General features: G+C 39.5%; 1 pseudogene across 1 annotated transcript; it reads left to right on the top strand.

Moving 5' to 3' along the window:
• The first annotated feature begins 3,776 nt into the window (after positions 1–3,776).
• Positions 3,777–5,757, top strand: LOC148010777 (3-ketoacyl-CoA synthase 4 pseudogene; annotated as a pseudogene). Its single transcript, XR_015689493.1, has 2 exons — positions 3,777–3,832; positions 3,927–5,757. The product of XR_015689493.1 is annotated as a 3-ketoacyl-CoA synthase 4 pseudogene (transcript).
• Positions 5,758–14,743: the final 8,986 nt, after the last annotated feature.

Below are 14,743 nucleotides of genomic sequence, written 5' to 3'. Positions count from 1 at the left end.
TTTGCCTTTACATTCAAATGATCAAAGGATTTGTTTGTATAATATTATCTCTAATTACTCTCTCTTGATGTCTTCCAAGTCCCAATGAGAAAAGCCAAGATCTTTACGTGTAAAAAGATACTAAACAATGCTATACATTTGTGTTAGAAAGCCATTAGTTTGACTTTCACACTTGTATTTATAGAGGCCATTACATAGGCCTTTTCCACATAAAAAAGATAAACATTTCATGGGTCTTTAATATTAAGAAAGGCAATACTATCAAATGAATGTAATAAACAAGTTTAGCAATAAGATCCATTTTTTTGTATTCCAATTTTCACATGTGTTGAGGAACAAGCAATTGCAAAATTACATAATATTGTTACAACTCTCATACTCTAACACTCTCTTCTTCTAGGATAGCTACTCGATAGCTATCTATGATTTGAAAGGTTTGATCACCAAGGACTTCCAAGACTCTCTGGTTGATGCTGTGCCTTGTTTGTTGAATTGAAGATGGATTTAGAAGCAAAGACTCCTTGACCCTTTTTTCAATCTTTCTTGCATATCTTTGAAGACTTAAGTGTAACTTTATCCACTAATCCCCACCTTTGTTCAAGGTGCTTTGGATGTCCTCTTTGTCTAGGCAAGACATTCGTAGAAACTTTTCAACACATTGTTCCTTGGCCTTCCTAAATCTATTTTTAGCCAACATGTTTCTTATAACTTTGGGAGGAATGATGCTGCTATAGACTTGTGATGCTCTCTACATGTTCCTTGTTACTTTATGTCCGGATGGAGAATGGGTGTGTTAGTTACAACAATAACAATGATGCACATCAATGATCCTCTAGCTTCAAAATATTTGAATGGCCTATGAGATTCTGTGTATAAGCTAGAAGCGCTTGTGACGACCATCTCCAACAAACCTTAGTAATGAGAAATACAAAGAGAATGGAAGGGTGCTTCTTGTTGTAGGATCCACATGATATGATGTGCCATCAATCCATATATTGATATTCTTTATACCCTTTGATCTCATTGCTTCCATCACACTCACTATGTTAATAGACACCTTGTTTCTTTTACCAATAGCTTCGTACTTATCTTCTAGATCAATATGAAGATGGTATAGATGCTGTTTATAGTCATCCAAGCTTGTAATCAAGTTACTAAGAAGTGATCCTTACTTGTAATATGGATGTGGTTTATAGTCCCTCGAAATGAAAAATGGAAAATGCAGAGGAAATATTTTGAGAGAGTCATTGAAGGGTAGTTTCTAAGCAGCGATGAGGCATTGAAGGTGACAAGTGTATGCAACACCTTTGAAGTTTGTCATTAATGAATGATATGCAATGAAAGTATCAAGGTATAAAAGGTTAAGCATTCTCTTAGATTGCAATTTTTTTCCCCAATAATATTTTAATAAACTACATTATAATTTTTCTCTCCTTAATTTCTTACAAGGCCAAAAAATGACCTCAAATCTTTTTTAATGGCGAATAGTGTCAGGAGTGAAGCTTCATTGTGAAAATTGATGATTTGAGCTTCTTTTATAACATTTGTACTTACTATTTGTACCTTGGTAGAGATACTATTCTCTTTGTTGAGCTCTACATCTCTAAGGCAAACATGTACTTCACATTAAGAAACCATTGAAGCTTGATTTGGGGATTGCAATAGGCCACAGTTTGGTTGCATTGAAATAGCCACTAGTGGTTGGAATTGAAGTAGAACTAGCCAACCAAGCGAACTTGAGAATTAATTGCAAGGATGTTGTCTAGTATGGTGGCAAATAGATTAATTAGATACATCATAGGTTTTTCACTTCTTAAGGTGGGCAACCAAATTATGATGGACACACTTCGCACAAAACATGTGAAATTCATGCTAAAGCACTGTATGAAAGTTGTGGAAAAGATTAATAATGTTTGAAGGAGTAGGATGTCAGAGGATAAGGTAAGCAACTCAATCAAATCTAGATGGTTTTTAAAATTACCACTGAGGGAGAGGGTTTTTACTCAGAGAGTAACGGCTAAGGCCTTTCTAATAGTAGGCAAGCTCAATATGAGGAATGTAGCATATGGAAAGTATATATGTGGCAAACAAGACACCTTGAAGCATGTATTTTGGGATGGTTGTCTCACTTGAGGAGGCTTGGAAGACCATCTTATCTCACATTGGCTTGAGAACTATGAATGAATCTAGTATGTATATATGCTTGTTTAAAGAATGCAAAATGAGAGCTTAGACTAGGTGGATGATGATTAACTCCATAAGAACTTTGTCACTTCAGGAAATTTGGGGTATAAGAAACAAGCATTTGTTTCAAGGAGAACAACAAGATTTTAGTGGGAGGAAATTAAGTCTAAATATGAAGTTACTAGAATATTGCTTGTATGTTAGGTAAAATTGAAAAAAAGGACTTGGCTAAGTTAAACTCTCTTTTGAACTAGCTTGGAAGATAATCCTATCTCACATTGGCTTGAGAACTATGAATGAATATGTATGTATGCTTGTTTGGGAAATGTAGAATGAGAGGGTAGATCAGGTACATAATGATTAAATTCCTAAGAACTTTAACACTTTAGGAAATTTTCGGCATAAGGAGCAAGCATATATTTTCAGGAGAACACTAATATTTTAGTTAGGAGGAAAAAAAGTCTAAATATGGAGCTATTGGATTATTGCTTATATGTTGGGTAAAATGAAGAAAAAAGACTTAGTTAAGTTAAATTCTCTTTTGAACTAGCCTAGAAGACCATTCTATCTAACATTGGCCTGAGAAATATGAATGAACCTAGTATATATGAATGCTTGTTTAGGGAACAAAGAATTGGAGGATGGACTAGATGGATGATGATTAACTTTGTAAGAACTTTGATGCTTTAGGAAATTTGGGGCATAAGGAACAAGCTTTTGTTTCAAGGAGAAGAGTGTGATTTAAGCCCTAGGAGGAGATTTAAGTCTAAGGTACATATTTACTAAGGTATTGGTTATACGTTGGGAAAATGGGAAAAAGGGATTTGGGTAAGTTGAACTCTCTTTTGAATTAGCCAAGCTCTAACCAATGTATTTGAATATTATTTAATCTATATCTTAGCATCGAATATGCTTATTCTTGGAAGTTGTGTTATATATTGTAATGTATGAAATCTTGACTCTTAGGCTTAGCTCTTATAAACCCCTAATAACTTAGAGGTGGGTCATGCTAGCTACAACAATGCTAACAAAAACACAACAAGGCGCTCTAGTTACGTATGGTTGCTGACAGGTAGATGGGAGAAGCTTAATAGAAAATTCTTCACATTAATGGTGGCTGACAAAAGGTATTGAGCTCCTTGAGATTAGTGGATGATTGCCGAACAACATGTGATCAACCAATAGGAGTCGCCTTTGGAGCATTAAACCCCACTCATCTGTGTGCTTAACATTGCCCTTTTTACAAGGATTTGTAAATTGTGGGGTTTGTGGACTCTGGAGCAGCATGGAAACCACCCCACTTCCCCTGTCTTTTGCTCACACACAAGAGTGTGTTTGTGGCGTAGAGCCGGGTGTGACTGGGCTCTTACAGAAGCAAAGGGGTTTTTCTCTATTGGTTGATTATGGGAGGATGTTTTGAAGGCGACATCCTGACTGCACTGACAAATTGTTACCTAGTGATACTAGGTTTTCTTTTTATCGAATTTTGGCTGTTATTATCCTCGTAAATTTGTTTTTAAAAAACTCCACGCTCGACCCTTCAATCCGCTACTTGAATAGCGGCGCGGATGAACAACCCCGCGCCCCCTCCCCCCCCGCGCCCCGCGCCCCCTCCCACAACACGCACACACACACCAGCATTTTATCTGTACGTTTTGGCGTGGGCACATTGAATAATCAGTAGTTTTTGGCATATCTGATAATCAGTCTGCATGCTAGCTTACCTTCCTTGTTTTCTGCAGCAATAGTATGGATGAGGTGAAGCCCTCTCACAGTAACATCAAGATGACAGTGCCATCTTTACTTAGCTTCCTCACCCATAACTTCCCCTTCCCGGATTTAAGCAGCATTGCCTGGGCTTTGGTTGCCCTTGTTGCTGCCATTGCAGTGGGTGCTCCATCCATACCAGACCCAGTCATATCAAGAGAATGCATCTTCGCTGCTGTTGTGTGCTTCTTGGTGCTAAGAAAGCATGGCAGCCGCTCGCAGGCGGTGTACCTTGTGGACTTCGCCTGCTTCCGGCCCCCAGACATCCTGAGAATACCCCACACCACCTTCTTGGAGCACTGTAAGCTATCTGATATTTTCACTCAGCAAAGTGTGGAGTTCCAGAAGAAGGTTCTAGAGGCATCTGGACTAGGTCCGGCAACATATTTTCCGATGTGCCTTCACCAGTTGCCTCCCAAGCCATCTCTGGCAGCTGCCAGGGAAGAATCAGAGCTTGTATTAAGCAGTTGTATGGCTGAGCTGCTCAAGAAGACCAAGGTCTTACCCAAAGACATCAGCATCCTGGTGGTTAATTGCAGCACTTTCAACCCCACTCCTTGCTTGTCTTCCATGATTGTAAACAAATTTAAGCTCAAGAGCAATGTGAGGACTTACAATCTTGGAGGAATGGGTTGCAGCGCCGGAGTGATTGCCCTCGATTTGGCCAAAGATGCCCTACAAGTATACACAGGGACTTATGCTGTTGTGTTGAGCACAGAGAACATAACTAGGAGCTTTTACTTGGGTAACGATAAGAGTATGCTAGTGAACAACTGTGTCTCCAGAGTAGGTGGAGCTGCCCTTCTCTTGTCAAACAAATCATCTGATAAATGGCATGCGAAATACAGGCTTGAGCATGTTGTGAGAACACATAAGGGAGCTGATGATGTCGCCTATCGGGCTGCCTATGAGAATGAAGATGCCGAGGGCAATGTGGGTTTTGGTTCAAGCAAGGATTTTATCAGAGTTGCAGTTGAAACACTGAGACTCAATATAGCAGCCTTGGGCCCTTTAGTTCTACCTTACTCAGAGCAGCTCTTTTTCTTGACTAATTATCTGGAGAGGACAGTTCTGAAAGTGGACTTGCCACCATATGCACCCAATTTCAGAAACACATTCAAACACTTCTGCATCGAATCTGCTGACAGGGCTGTCATTGCAGCTGTGGAGAAGGCGCTCAACCTTACACCTCTTGATGTGGAGCCAGCCAAGATGGCTCTGCACAGGTTTGGAAACACATCTGCATCCAGTATGTGGTATCAGTTCCAATATCTAGAGACAAAAGGAAGGATAAAGAAGGGTGATAAGATTTGTCAAGTGGCATTTGGGAGTGGTTTCAAGTGCAACAGTGCAGTATGGACAGCCCTATGCAACATTCATTCATTTGATTCGCCAAATGCGTGGACAGACACTATCCTGGATTATCCAGTAGTAATACCAGAGGTGCAGCATATCTGATGCACTGGAAGCTTCAAAGTCATAGCTTTTTTCAGATAATTGTACAAGCTTGTATACTTGTTTCGTGTGAAACTTTGTTACTGAGGGAGGACACATAAACTGTGTTCTACCTGGTCCATGACTTTGCTCTATATGCAGCTGATTGCTTTTGTTGCAGCCAAGTCTTCTCTCTGTTGGGTTCCTCCATGATGAGAGACCAAGTTTCTTTGCTTTGTCGCTTGAATTCTTCCAGGTTGGCTACATAATGCATGATTTATTGCCCGTCTTTTAATTACCCTTATAATGTGATACTTCCAATTGTGATCACCTTGAGGTACCCTTCGTGATGAGAAGCTAAGGGTAGTTAGTGTAATAGTCTTAGGATCCATGGCCAATGCAGTCACATATATGTAATCTTAGTCTAGAGGATGGCAGTCGTATTGGATACATTGAGGTCACTACCGATGCAGCTAACGAGTCCTGATCTGATCAGAACTCTATAAAGAAAGGAGGCGAAGTGGATCTAGATAGGATGGCTAATGACCAGGTACATATGTGTCTATCTTTACTTCTCTTTCTTATTCTCCGTTTCTTTTTTCGCATTAGGTATTTGCACGTGGATCTTCATTAGGCCCACACTACTACGGTGTTCTTGGCACTGATTACATTGGACACGATCGATTGCACCATTGGTTCATAGAGTAGAGAAGCACCATTGGTTCATAGAGTAGAGAAGCATGAGAGAAGATAGCACGGGGGGCATATCAAATGACGAGTACAATGGAACGTTAATGCTGCAGATAATCCAATCCAAGTTGCCTCATTGAAATGTAGGCCATTATCACACTTCTAGTTCATTAGGAACCACACACTTATATGTGCTATGATGTGCTAAGAGGGGAGTGCCATAATGTTCGAAATTAGACTAGTGATGTTTAAATACTTGTACTTCAAAGTGATTTTGAGGGTTATTCTTTAAAGATTCAGACTAGACAGGTTCTTGAGTTCTTTAAAGGCTCAAAATTGTCCATTGTATAGTGCTCTATCTTAGCTCTACATGTTATTTTTATGCTGATTCCAAACATTAATTAGACATCACAAAATTTTCCAAACTTGCTCTATTTGGTTGTTTGCAATAGTCTTGAGACATAGCCTAGTGTTTTATTTAATAAACATTAGAGAAGTGTTATAGTTACAAAGTCGCTAAAACTTGAAAGGGAACTTAGAAAAGGTTGCCTCACTCAATTGAGGGAACTTAGAAAATGTTGCCTCACTCAATTGTCAACCACATCAAATGGCCTTTTTTTATTTGAAATGTAACATTGAGTCACATGTACAGACTCAACCATGAACTAACATATATGCTATAACGCCCTCTCTCAAATCATGGGTGATCTAATACAATACAATATACAATGATAATATCCCATCATAATACATACAACAAGGACTACTAGGGTAGAACCACAAATATCCAAGCAATAGGTATGCATATAAGACCATCTTGTCTTGACCATATGTGACCATGGATTCCTCGCCGCCTTTGGCCAAACTACCAAATTGTCCCCTCATATGAGCTTAGACTAGGAGCCAATCCCACTCTCTATCGAATACCAACCCATCAGTCAATCCCACCTCTGGGATTTAAACTTGCTAAACTTTAGTCCATGCATCAGGGACATTCCTCTCTAGAACTTGTGCACTGGTATACCCATATAGATGAGGGTCATCTAACCCATCTCACCACCCTCTCACACACCCTCTCTAGTACTAAAGTTGTGAGGGATGACCACATCACTTGTACTAAAAAGGAGCAGATGAAGGGTTAGCGAAGCCAGTCTCTCGATTGGAAGTTGAAATAGGGCAAAATAGATGCAAAGAATATGATAGGTCAATTAGCATTAAATGCTGGCTAACTGGCTCTGAGAAATTCCTAAAACCACATCATAACAACCAAATAAAAATGCATAAATACACAACATAATATCATGTTGCTCTAGCCCATTGAGTCATATGCACAGATTCAACCATAAATTGACATATCTGTTAGCACTGGTTGTCTAGGTAAGATTTCAATGCCAACTTGTCCAATATTTCTCATTGACATGGCCCATACAATAATTAATTATGTTATGTCAATAAGGATCTATGCAAGTCTAATGAAGAAGGTGGGATTCTATATGCTCTAATCCTGCATTAGTAACTACTTAACACTAACAATCAATACCACATGTCATGACAAGGTTACTTGTTGAAAACTTGAGGGAGTTGCTCATAAATATGTAAGCATATCATGTGGATCCAAAAGAATGGATTTTTAACTGCCATCATTTACATTCATAAGGATGGCATATAAATAGGTCATTTATAAATTGAAAACAAGGGATTGAATAGATAAGGGATCATTTACAAGTTGAAAAGAAGGGATTGAATAGATAACTTGGATAATTTACAGATTGAGCATGTAAAGGGGTATTATTAAAATGAGCTTGAACACACACATGATATAGAGGGTTTATACATAGTGAATCCCCCAAGCTTGAAAATGGATCGAGGCTCAAAAAAGGGCTCTTAGCCATTTTTGCACCAACACTATAACATATATTGTGGTAGTGATACATCTATACCTTTACTAGTTCCATATGTAGACTAGACATCAAACAATTTCTCAAACATACTCTAAGTGGACGGTGTGTTCATGAGTATTATGTGAACCCCAGGTTTGCAATGATTATGTGAGCACAACAAGCCAAGCTAATACAACATTTGCTAGTTGCTATTAAGAGCTATGAAACGTTACTATAGGGATTGCGAAGCGTCCTAATTTACCACCATTTAATTCCTATGAAAGCAAAGAAGTCAATGAGGTAAGCCCTAGTACTTTAAAGTTGATAATTGCCGCTATAAGGGATTAGGCCCAAAAATGGTGGCATTGATATATTTTCTTAACTAAGAAAATCTACGGCTAATGAGAAAAAGTGTGATAGGAGACTCACGTCTAGAATGACTTTTTTTTTAAAAAATAAAATGTGAAATTTCTACTTTTTTATACACGATTTAAGATATACTTTTTGTGTTTACTTAAGTGCTCATTTAAACGCCACACTCTCAACTTCCATTCGAATACCTAAAGCACTCATCTCTTTGTTGGCAGCCGTAGCCACTCTGTTCAAGATTTCTATTGGTTGCATTCTTCTTGGGCACTCTTTGAGCCTTCTCGAGCAAGTTGGAGCAGTCCCCCATAGTCCTCACCTTGTTGGTACAGCATCATGTTGTGTGAAACATGCCCTTTTTTTTAGCAGCAGCTCAAGTTTTTCATCTCCTTTGGCATATCTTCTTCATTAGGCAGCTATATAAGCACTATTACACTTGGTTTTGATGCTTGACATTGATCCTTCCACTCTTGGTATTCAATTTGAGTGCTAAGATTTAGTTTTGGATTGTTATAACAGTCGATAGACTATCATAAAATAGGGCATCACTTATCTTTGATGTCTACACTCATTGCCATTGGTTGGATGATGCTCGGTTGATGCTTATATATTCGAGGATGCTATATCATTACTTGGAGTTGATTTTGGACTAATTTAACCACTTCATTTACTCTGTTTTGGCTAAGTTTTGCTGACTGAAAATATAGAGTAGTACTTTATTTGATGCTTCTATGATCAATTTTTTTGGTCTTATGATGCCCGGTTATGCTGGGGTGATGTCTACATGTATGGGAATGCTATACATGTGTTATGGATTGGATTTGGAGCTGAAATAGCTTGGTTTGATAGTGCATTCATTGCTATTTACAACAGGGTTGAGCATCTTTTAACATGGATTTTATATGCCTATTGCTCCTGGCCATGATTTGGGTGTTTTATATATGCAGTACTAATGTGTACCATTGATGCTAGTACATTGATATATAATATGCCCATGATTTAAGGTGGCTTTGAGCTTGGTTTTAGGACTAATTTAATCAATTTTGACACTGAATTTATTGTTGTAATAACCAGGGTTGAAGCCTATTTGGTCAGTGTATGCTCTACCTATTCATGGCGGGTGTTTCCCGGGTGAGTCATATGACTACACGGATGTATATGGAGGTTGGCACATGTCTTATTGCTTTGGAATGCCTTTTGAGCTTTGATCAAGATTTGTCTAGTTGTCATTTGATTGACATTAGTCTATAGTGGCATGCTTTGTGATAGTCATTATGCCTATGGTCTATGCTTGACCCTTTGGTACATGCTTTGATGCATATGTCAAAAATGCATGCTCCTTACATTGTCTGTGTTTGATTGCCACTTGGAGCTTCAGTTGGTCATTCAATTGCATACTTTGGAGCTCTTGGATGCTTATTTGGGTTTTCATAGATTTGACATTGATTGTTACATGATGTACTGGATGTTATAGGTGATGCTTGACCAATCCCTTGCTTTGGATGCTTTGTTGATATATAGTTTTGGCTCCATGATGCCTTATGTATTCACATGATATCTTTGAGCTTGGTTGCTTGATTGACATCGATCTTTCTGCCAATGGGAGCTTCATGCTATCTCTAGATATTGCAGAGCTTGTGGTTTATGTAGTTGAGCTTCTTGAGTAGATGAGACTAGGATCTCTTACATGTCTATGCTCTTGATAGATACTTGTTTGCATTGGATGCTTTTGGGCTGATTTGATCCGTCTTCTCTTTGAGCATACATCGACCTTTGTCAAGTCCTATCAATTAGGCATACACCTAACTTGGCTTACTCTCTGAGTTCTTTATGCCAGGGCTTGTATCCTTCTACTAACATTGATTGCTCTGACACATTTGGGTGTTTGGCTCATGGTTCTTGGCTACTACAATGTTTGTTACATGCCCGCTTCATGTAATATCTGATTTGGCAGTCATACTTGACTTTGGATCACTGTTAGCTCATTGTTTGCTCTCTTTTTCTCACCACTGTGATTTATTACAACAATCTATTTTATGCGGAGTGTGATGTATTTACTGAGCTTAATCATGCCATTTTGATGTACTCTTGGTACTATTTGGTGGATAGTTGGTCATTTTAGTAGTTTCTCTTATTTTCAACTTGTTTGGTAGTGGTTTTGACATGTTTATATTAATTACAGTAGGCCATTTTCTGCGTACTTTGCCTTTGTTTCACTCATTATGGTTGGCTATCTCAAAGATACGACTTTATTTAATATTGCCAAGTTGGATGGCACCAAATATGGCTATTGGAAGTCTCAAATATGGCAGGTTTTGGTGCAGAAATTGTAGATTAAGTCACTAAGAAACAAAGGTATTCAACATGAGAACATGAATGATGATGACTGGGCTAATTTAGATGCACTATGCAAGTCCACTAACATTTTATCACTCTCTGAAGAGGTGCATAATAATGTTGTTGAAGATGAAGATTAGAGTGCATGGAATCTATGGGAAAAGATTCAGGAACTTTATACTAATCAGAGCCTTGATTCATGGACGCATTGTCTTATAAACAGTTGACGGATCTCTACATGAAGGAGGGGATCCCATTGTCTACTCACTTTAGCCAGTTTCATTCTATCATGAAATTGAAAGATATAGAGAAGAGTGCTCTTTTTATTGAAGAAATTAATAAGAAAAACAATGTCGCTTCTCGCAATTCACATGCATTATCCGTTAGAGGTGGCAGAAGTGGCAAGAAAGATAATGATCATCATGGGAAGGACTCTTAAAAGTCCAGGTCTAAGTCACGTGGACACAGCAAGTCCCGTGGATATAAATTTGATCTTACATCCCATTATTGGGGGAAAGTGAGACACATATGGCCGTAGTGCCATAAGATGCGCGATGATAAGCGCAAAGAATAAGCGCAAAGAAAAGGGGAAAGAAAAAGTGCAAGTGAAATCCAATGATCACAGTATTATACCTACAAAGTCCAGCGTAAAGATTGATGCGATAAATGTCATGCAGCCTGAGGAGTCCGATGGTGACTACATCTTAGTATCCTTTTCATGTGATGCCTCTTAGCTAACCGAGGCTCAGTCTATGTATGCACAATGTTGGATCTTGGATTTGGGTGTGTCGTTTCATGTGACCCCCCTACTATGAGCGGTTTCAATCGCAATGTATCTAGTATTGTGCGCTTAGGTGATAATCGGTCTCTTGCTATTGTTCACATTGGTGATGTCATTCCATAGTTTCCCTCTGGTAGCACTTTTGTTCTGCATAATGTACATCATGTATTCGCCCTGACTAAAAGCCTTATGCCTATTGGGTAGCTTGATGATGCAGGTTATCATATATGCTTTGGTGATTTTGCATGGAAGATAACTCGTGGCAAGCTTGTTCTTGTAAGAGGTGCCAAGTCTGACAACCTCTATCCCTTGGTTGTATCTGATACTATTGACCATGTTTTGTCAATGGATTCTATCCCATATGTATCTCTCTGGCGTGCTCGTGTTGGGTGTATGCCGTTCAGGAAATGAAAATTCTTAGTGCTTTGCAGTATATTTCGGCCTTTAACTACTCACATTTTGAGTCTATGATCATTGTTTATATGGCATATAGACTAGGAATTCACATAAAAAGTTTGATGTTCCATGCATGGGTGAGCCTTTGGCTCTTGTGCATTTAGATGTATGTGGATCCATGCCTTGCTAGTCATTAGGGAGTGCGGAGTACTTTGTCACATTTATTGATGATTAATCACGTAAGGTTTGGGCTTATCAACGAAAATTTTATGTCTTGGCCATCTTTTAGCATTGGCTTGCTCTCTCTAGGGAATTACTATAGGCATAGGCTGAAATGCCTAAGGACCAATAATGGGGGTGAGTATGTCTCACGTGCCTTTGAGCAAATTTGTGACGAGTGAGGTATTAAGCATCAGTTGACTACCCCTTACACCCCTCCATAGAATGGTATGGTAAGCATATGAATAGGATCCGCAATATGCTTAGCCAACTAGGCTTACCACAATGTTTTTGGGCTGAGGCAGTCTCTACTACTATGCACCTCATTAACAGGTCACCTTGCAGTGGTATTGACTTCCAGATTGCAGAGGAGGTATGGGCATGAAAGCCTCTGTCATATTCTCATTTGCATGCCTTTGGATGTGAGGCCTTTTTCCATGTGCCCAAGGACAAACACAATAAGCTAGATCCTAAAAGTGTGAAATGCTATGGAGATGTAGGTGAGATGTGATATCATCTTTGGGATCCACAAGCGTAAAAAGTGATGCACAACCATGATGTTGTGTTCCATGAGGAAAAAATGCATATGTAGCCTATGAAAGTTGTTGAGATACGCAGGGTTATCTTTCAAGAGGAGCCCCCTACTCTCGCACAACTAGCTAGACAGCCTGCACCAACAGTCGATCCTCATGGCCATGATGTTAGACAAGATGTTAGATAGGATATTGGATAGGCATCACTACCTGCATTGAGGAGCTCTACTAGAGATAGACGACCTCCTAATCATTATGAGCCCTCCATAAATTATGTTTTGGTTATAGATGTAGGAGAGCCTCTCACCTATGATGAGGCTATGCACAGGGGTGACATTCACTCCTGGTGGGAGAGGGCTATGCAGTCTGAGATTGACTCATTTCATAAGAATCGTATGTGGGATTTGGTTTCCTTGCCTAGTGGCAAGCGGGCTGATGCCAGGAGGCATATTCCACGGTGGATTCCGTGATATGATGCCAGGAGGCATATTCCACGGTGGATTCCGTGAGGTTTTACGGTGGATTCCGTAAACTTAGATGACCGGGGCTCATACGCAAAGAGGATTCTTTGTGCGAGAAGTTGATGGGGACGCCTGTCCTTTTCGGGCGTTTCATTAATTTAGTGTGTACATGGGTGATTCCATAGCGGGTGATTTCGCAAAATGCATATTAAATTAATAAACGTTTATGAGTTTAGAGTGCGCACTCGTAATAAATTAAGGTTAGGATTTATTTCTAACCAGTTGATTTATTTATGTAGCTGAAGACTGCTAGGTATTCACTTTTGTCGGTTTAATTGTGCTATTTTACTAACGATTGTGAATGCTTCAGTTGATGTGTAGAGATAGCAGCAGTGGCGGAGGAAAGCATTGGAGTCTAGCGGGTTTTCGACCTTTGGACTATATTTTGATAGGCGCCACGCCTATATTTTGATTATGTCTATAGAGACATCGACTATTTATTATTATTTTGTATGCGCTTATGCGCCTGGATATGTTATTTTTATTTGGACATTGAGATTGGGCGTGCCAGACTCTTTGGGCACCGTCCATTAGCTTTATTTTCCTATTTTTGGTAGAAAGCAAACTCAAAAGCTAAAAGCTTGTCATATTTTTGTAATTGGGCTATTTTTGAGCAAAAAGATTGGAAATATATATTAAATACATGCTTTGTGAAGCGCTCACACAAGGCATGGGGGAGATTCAACCCAATTTGTCTCTTGTCTCGTGTCGTGCTTGCTTTCTCATTGGTTTTTGTGCTAAAAAGTAGAGTGCTTTGTTCTTGGGGACCTTTGGGAATTCACTACGTGAGCTACCTGCGTCCGATCTGCGCACCAGTGGTATCAGAGCGGAGCAGAGATCAAGGGCTTCCAATCGCTACCAATCTCGGGCGAAGGCGGAGCTCCAGGAACAAACGACCTCTACAGTCAATCTCGTCGCGAACCGTCGATACAGGCAGACTTCTGGCGATCAAGAACCCCTGTTTCCACTCTCAGATCGCGAAGGACCACTCTCTGTCGGCGGAGGACCACGTAAACATCTTCTTCACTAAAATCGTGGATAATACGGTAAGAAGCCATAACTTTTGCTTCAAAAAGCTTAGTCTTGAAGTTTAAAAGCTTAAGGAATTAAAGAAGTCCCCAAAACTTGTCGACGTGCTGTCTGAGGATGTCCGAAATTTGCGCGACGTCATCAAAGACATACTCTTGTCCTCCACGATTTGCGCCGTTTTCTGACGGCTCTTCATCTCCCCAAAGCTTAAGTTATTAAGCTTATTAAACTTAAGCTTAATTCCTTAAGCTAAGTCACACAATCCTCTGCAAGTCACACTGGGCAGACAAGTTCAGTAACTCCGGGTCACGCACTCCAGAAGACAAGTTTCGCAAGTCGACACTAATCAAGTACTGCAAGTCCTGCAAGTCAGCTAAGTTCAGCAAGTTCACAACCCTGCAAGTCTGTTAAGTCTGCAACTCTGCAAGTCAGACTAAATCAGAACTGACTAACGCTTGAAACTCCTAGAAGACTTGTTCGTTTGCAAAAACTCAGAACTGGAAAGTTGTTCGCAGCAAGCTGTTTTACCTATCTACAAGTTCGTTGAAGTACTTTCAGCAAACGGAGACAGAAATATTTCAGAATTTCTGAAAATTGAAGAAGAAA

The sequence above is a fragment of the Lygodium microphyllum genome, chromosome 29 (genome assembly GCF_053477565.2).
Source record: "Lygodium microphyllum isolate KBCC chromosome 29, Lygodium_microphyllum_v1.1.10, whole genome shotgun sequence".
Taxonomy (NCBI): domain Eukaryota; kingdom Viridiplantae; phylum Streptophyta; class Polypodiopsida; order Schizaeales; family Lygodiaceae; genus Lygodium; species Lygodium microphyllum.
Note: the sequence above shows the minus strand (reverse complement) of the source record. Positions and strands in the feature narration are given on the sequence as shown.